Source organism: Triticum dicoccoides, chromosome 4A, assembly GCF_002162155.2.
Source record: "Triticum dicoccoides isolate Atlit2015 ecotype Zavitan chromosome 4A, WEW_v2.0, whole genome shotgun sequence".
Classification (NCBI taxonomy): Eukaryota; Viridiplantae; Streptophyta; class Magnoliopsida; order Poales; family Poaceae; genus Triticum; species Triticum dicoccoides.
The window spans coordinates 621,053,359-621,060,530 of NC_041386.1; positions in this window are offsets into that span (position 1 = coordinate 621,053,359).

Here is a 7,172-nt window from a genome sequence, read left to right on the forward strand (position 1 = left end):
AAATGATGGAAATGTCAAAAAAATAAAAAAAATAAGTTTCCCATGTGATATGTGGTCTAGTTGTTGGGAAAATTTACAAATATGAATTTTGACTTTATTTACAAAATTTCTCTGGAATTTAGTAAAATGGGCATAACTTTTGCATACGAACTCGGATTAAAAAAATTATATGAAAAATCATCTACTCGAAAAGTTACATCCAAATTTAACTGGGGGAACCCCGTTAAACATTTTCAAAATCCTCAAAAAACTAACAGAAAAATAGTTACGGGGCTTTTAAGATCTAGAGTGGAAAAAATCGAAATAATTATTCTAGAATATTAGTGTTACTAAATAATGGTCAAACTAATTATTCTAGAATATTAGTGCTACTAAATAATTATTTCAGTTATTTTGATTTTTTGTCAAATCTGGTCAAACTGTGGTCAAACAATGGTCAAACTAAATATTCAAGAAATATTAGTGTTTCTAAATAATTATTGTTTTTTAAAACAATAGTTTCAAACTCAAACAGTGAAATGTGTCACTTCATGCTCAAGCAAAATTCATGAAGGTTAATAGGATTGACATCTTACTATTGTCAGGAAAACAACAAGTGCAAACTTGGAAACGAGAGAGAATAGAACCCGGAAGTTAAGCGTGCTCAGGCTGGGGGAGTGGGAGGATGGGTGACCGTTCGGGAAGTTAGATGATTTGGAATGATGAGGGGTGATTAGAGGATAAATTGAGCAGTGATGAGGGGTGGTGATTACACACTAGAGGTTAAAATAATTCAGAAATTTGAAAATAAAAAAAAATTCAAAAAAAATCATAAAATTTCCTTTAGTCCCGGTTGGTGTTACCACCCGGGACTAAAGGTGGAGCTCCACGTGGCCGCGCCCTTTAGTCCTGGTTCGTGTAAGAACCGGGACTAAAGGAGAGAGGCATTAGTACCGACCCTTTAGTCCCGGTTCGAAAACCGGGACTAAAGGGCCTTACCAACCGGGACAAAAACCCCTTTTTCTGCTAGTGCTTCTCCCTCTGGAGGACTATAAGGGAAGGACCATTGGCGCATTCAAGTATTACCAAGCCCAAACTCCACACATCACTCTTCTAGTCATAGGAGCTGCCACTAATCCGCTCAGTTCTTGTGGCTCGTCTTCTGGGGGCGTCTGAATACAAAGGATAATATGGCTCGGAAAGGTTGGTTGGTGGCTGCTTCAAACGCTGGATGTGACCTCTGCCCGGCACTAGAAACGGTTGATCACCTAGTGCTTCGTTGCCGTCCGGTAAACGCCCTCTGGAACAGGCTAATGTTGGGCCCTTTGGCACGTGACTCCTCTGATATCAAGTATTTGGTTTGCCATGCGGTTGATCAACTTGCGTTCAAGCATAAATGGAATGTTGCTTTTGCGGCTTGCGTTGTCACACTTTGGCAAGCTAGGAATGATCGAGTCTTTAATGCCAAGTGCTGGACAGAGTCATACATCAGGTTCCACTCTGCTGATTTGATCCGTCTCTGGTCCAATAGAACTACAAAGCAGTGGGAAAAGGACGACTTGCGGACTTGGGCTAGTATAATCGAAGGCTAGATCATGATCATGCATATGTTCCTCTCCATCTTTTCTCTTCTCTTCTCTTTTCTCTCTTTTTCTTGGGCTGCTTATGGCCTTGCACCTTGGTGCACTTCACAAGTTAATGTAACTGCACTTTCTTCAGGCTTGCGCCTGTTTGGAAATATAAGGTAGACCATGCGCCGCCCTTTCATTGTCAAAAAAAAATATGTAAAAAAACGATGGAACGTCTAAATTTCGCCGAATCTGTGTCATGTTTGATCGAATTTTGGCCGAGTATGTTTCTAAAAAACTTTTAAAAAGGCGTCTGGGGACGACCTGGGGGTGGTGGCTGGGAACCTGATCGGCCCCACGCCGAATTTATCGCCGGCTCGCCCCCGGGCGGCGCTATTTCAATCCCCTAGGGGCCCGAACGGTTGGAGATGCTCTAAGTTTGGTTTTTCAATAGCGCTGGAGCAAGGTTTGGTTAGCAACGGGACTAACCAGTTTGGTTGTTTGGTGTGGCCTGTTTTGCCTGTTCATAAATTTCAACAATTCTAATTACCTAAGACAAAAGTTATGTGTGTTGTTCGGAATCTACCTGTCCTCGGATGAAAAACCATAGAGATTGTAGAATACGTATATAAGTGTGCAAACAATTAAACATGGCGTGACGAGTTAGTCATGTATGGTATGTACTCCTGTAGTGGCTTCCATAGAAGAATTGTTAGACCCAGACGGGGTTAGGGAGATCGAAAAACTGCTGTAGTGTTAGATACCCCTGGTTAAAAAGATCTCTTGTGTGAAATCTCGTGCCTAGATCATCCACTTGTGCCTTGTCTTTTTGAAAACCCTCAAATCATGAGTATTGCCACGAAATCCCCAAAACATTTTAGCATATATACTACCTCTGTAAACTTTATATGACGCTTTAGGTCACTCCTTTAGTGACCACCTACAACGTCTTTAGTGACCACCTACAACGTCTTATAAAAGTTTACAAAGGGAGTACTTTATATTTTATATGTCATATAGATGGTCAAATTTTGATCCGAGTACGATGATACCGAATAAACCCAAGTGTATGTCGCTTACAAGTTTGGCATGATTTCTCTTATTTAGATTGATAACGATTTGATGACACCAACCATGAAAATGAGAAGGAACAAAGTGGCGGCCAAGTATGGAGTGAGATTGAAGCCTTTCTACAAGTGAGTTGTTTGTTCAATAAATAAATAAACAAGTGAAGTGGGAAAGAAAAACAAGACAAGCTATAAGTTAAAAATATTGTATACTACATTTAACCGAGCTTCATAGTATTACTCAAAACCCAAACCAAGAACTTGCCACAAGAAAACAAATCGATCTTCTAATTACATCAATCATTATCATAGCTATTTAAGTGGCTGACATGTGCTTGGCATGTTGGGATCATGCATCAGACAGGGGGTGCGAGCCGGCACCACAGAGCGAAGAGCGCCACTGCAACGGCCGCCCTGCATATCCTGCCGGCTACAACTCGGCAGCCGCCTGCGATCTCTTCATCCTCACTCATCTCTTCTTCTTCTTCATGTTCTTCTTCTTCATCTTCATCTTCACTCAACACTTCTTCATCTTCATATTCACTCATCTCTTCATCATCATCATCATCATCTTCATATTCACTCATCTCTTCATCATCATCATCATCTTCTTCTTCTTCGTCGTCGTCTTCACTCATCTCTTCATCATCATCATCATCATCATCATCATCTTCTTCTTCTTCTTCTTCGTCTTCACTCATCTCTTCATCACGTTCTTCTTCATCTTCACTCTCATCATGTTCTTCTTCTTCTTCTTTACTCGGCAACGCCGCTAGTGTCTTCTTTTCCATCTCCTCGCAGCCGTTGTTGATCTGCACCTCACCATTGTCCATGGTGTCCGACTGCTTGCCGTCCTCATTGTTAATCTGCACCTCAGTTTTGTCCACGGCGACCGCCTTCTTGCTGTCCCCGTTGTTGATCTGCACCTCGCCGTCATCCACGGAGGGCGCCTGCTTGCTGCCCTCGGCCTTGACCTCGCCGTCGTCCATGGCGGCTTTCTTGTTCTTTCGGCCGTAGGCGGTGCTATGCCCAGGGTCGTCATCTTGAAGGACAGCCCACATATTGGCGCCACCACACACCGCGACGCCACCCGCCACGGCCGCCTTGCCCTTCCGTGCCCGCCGGGCCACCTTACCTTTGGCGACCACGGCAACGAACTCTTCTTCCTCTTCCTGTTGACTACTCATCTCTTCTTCCTCTTCTTTACTTCTTACCACTTCTTCCTCCTCCTCCTCGCTCGGCGGCGCGGCCGGCGTCTCCTTCACCTGGCCACCGCCGAGCCCGGCCTGGTGTTTCGGGAGTCCAGTTCCCACGTATCGCTGGAAGAGGGGGTGTACTCCTGAAACATCTGGTGGTGCCTCCGGCGCAACTCTGTTCCGCGCGGCGATAACAATCCGTGTAAAACGCTCCATCAGCATCGCGTAGTCCCTGGTACCCGCCGGTGCCACCTGCTCGCCGTCCCCGGCCGCGCCTCCCGTCCCCTTCGTCGTGGCCTTGCTGCTGCCACCTTTCGCCGCGGGCTTGGCGACGCTCTCAGTCTCAGCCGGCGGCGCCGCCTGCTCCGCCTTGGCAGCGGCCTTCTTAACGTGCTTCCGGCCGTAGACGACGGCGTCGTCCACGCTGTGGCCAGGGTCGTTGTCGGGCAGCACGGCCCACATGTTGGCGCCGGCGATCCCCATGCCTCCTCCCGATCCGGCCATCTCGATCGAATCGATATGGGACGAGAATAGTACACGCGCGTGGGCTTGGCTGGAATCTGTTAGACTATGTATAACTTCTGTACCTATGTACGTATTGTAACACAACCATTATATATAATGAGATAAGCCACCTCTAGAGGGTTGTGCTGGTTCCCAAAACTTATTGTCTTACATGGTATCACGCTAGGTTACGATCGCTTCCGCTTCTAAACCCTAATACCCGCACCGCCGCCGCAGCCGCCGCCGCCTTCACCGCCGCCGCCGCGCCACCGATCGCGCCGCCGCCATGTCGAGCGCCGCCACCACCGGTTCCACTGCTGCGGGCTTCCTCCCGGCCTCTCTTGCGGCTCTGCTCAACCTCCCACTCGATGCCGTCTCCGTTCCGGCTCCGATCGGGACAAGGAGCATCGGCTCCGTCTTCTCCACGCCGCCGGCGCCCTCGCTCGGGCGTGAACTCGTGGTCCACACCGCGGCGCCGCCGTCCGCTGCGGATTCCGCAGGCGTCGTCCCGCCGCTCCTGCCGCGAGCAGATCACACCGCCCCGCTGGCGGGGTTGGCGGCGTCCGCCCCGGCCGCGGGCCCTGCGGCATCCGCACCGGCCGCGAGCTTTGCGGCCCCCGCCCTGGCTGCGGTCCCGCCTCCTCCCGCATCGGCTTCGGTGCCTCCGGCTGCCTCCATGGTGTTTGCACCCCAGGCAGCCTCCTCAATGGGATCGTCTTCGCCGCCGCCGTTTCACTTCGGTCATCTCATCACCATCAAGCTCTCCGCAGACAACTACATCTTCTGGCGTGCGCAGGTTCTCCCGCTCTTGGGGAGTCACTACCTGCTAGGCTACGTCGACGGATCGCTTCCCTGCCCACCCGCGCTGGTAGACAGCGTGCACGGTCTGGTCTACAATCCGGCCCATCGCGTCTGGACGGGGCAGGACCAGGCGAACCTCTCCTCCATCCAGGGGTCGCTCTCACCGGCAGTTGCCGGCCTTGTTGTCTTCGCGAAGACGTCTCATGAGGCCTAGACCATCCTTGAGCGCACCTTTGCAGCGCAGTCCCAGGCTCGTGTCTCTGCACTCCGTCGTCAGCTTGGAGAGTGTCAGAAGCTTGACTCCACGGCCACTGAGTTCTACAACAAGGTCAAGGGCCTTGCCAACACATTGGCCTCCATTGGACAGCCCCTCACCGACTCCGAGTTCAACTCATTTATTGTCAATGGTCTTGATGAGGAGTATGATGCCTTAGTCGAGATCATCAACGAGCGGGGTAACTCGACACCCATGTTGGCACACGAGGTTTTCTCTCGGCTTCTTCTCACTGAGCAACGGGTCGAGACTCGCCGCACCAGGGGCACTGGCTCTCTCTCGGCCAACGTCGCCACCAAGGGAGGCCGCTCTTCTTCATCACCCCGGTCTCCCTTGGGGCTGCCACCGTCGCCCGCCTCGGCCCCCCACCTACTGCGACCTTACCGGGGGCTGGCGGTCCACGTGTGTGTCAGCTTTGTGGCCGCTTCCAGCGAAGCTTCCTTGGTCTTGGCAATGACGGCAAAGATACACGCAACAATGCCCGTCAGGTCGCCATGGCTGATCGTCCCGCGCCGCAGAAGCACCAGGGACACACTCATTCCTACTCCATCGATCCACACTGGTACATGGACTCTGGGGCGACAGAGCATCTGACCAGCGAGCTGGGGAAGCTTCACACTCGTGAACCCTATCATGGCTCCGACAAGATCCACACCGCCAATGGAGCAGGTATGCACATCTCTCATATTGGTCAAGCATCTCTTCTCACTAGACATGCCAATAGGAGTCTTCAGCTTCGCAATGTTCTTCGCGTTCCATCTGTGACCCGCAATCTTCTTTCAGTTCCTAAACTCACACGTGATAATAATGTGCTTTGTGAATTTCACCCTTTTGATCTTTTTATTAAGGATCGGGGCACGAGGGACATTCTTCTTAGTGGGCGGTTGTGCCAGGGCCTCTATCGTCTGGAGCATCCTGGTGTCGCTCGCGTTTTCAGTGGAGTTCGGGTCTCTCCGTCACAGTGGCATGCTCGTCTTGGTCACCCGGCCACACCTATTGTCCGTCATATTTTGCGTCGTCATGAGCTTCCTAGTTTGTCTAGTAATAAAGATGTAGCAGTGTGTGATGCTTGTCAGCAGGGGAAGAGTCATCAACTTCCTTTTTCGGAGTCCAGTCGTGAGGTGAAACATCCGTTAGAACTTGTGTTTTCAGATGTATGGGGTCCTGCTCAGACTTCTGTCAGTGGTCATAATTACTATATCAGTTTCGTTGATGCTTATAGTCGCTTTACCTGGCTTTACCTTATTAAACGCAAATCTGATGTGTTTGATATTTTTGTTCAGTTTCAAAAACATGTTGAACGTCTTCTCAAGCACAAAATTGTTCATGTCCAGTCGGACTGGGGGGGCGAGTATCGCAACCTCAACTCCTTCTTTCAGTCGCTTGGGATAGCTCATCGTTTAGCATGTCCACATACACATCAGCAGAATGGTTCAGTCGAACGTAAGCATCGTCATATTGTTGAAGCTGGTCTTACTCTTTTGGCCCATGCATCTGTTCCGTTTCGGTTTTGGAGTGATGCTTTCACCACTGCATGCTTTCTCATCAATTGTACTCCTACTCGTGTTTTAAACATGAAGACTCCCATTGAGGTTCTCCTTAATGAACAACCTGATTATACCTTTCTCAAGGTATTTGGGTGTGCTTGCTGGCCGCATCTTCGTCCATATAACAAGCGCAAGCTTGAGTTTCGTTCTAAGAAGTGTGTTTTCCTTGGCTATAGCTCTCTTCATAAAGGTTACAAATGTCTTCATGTTCCCACTAATCGTGTCTATATATCTCG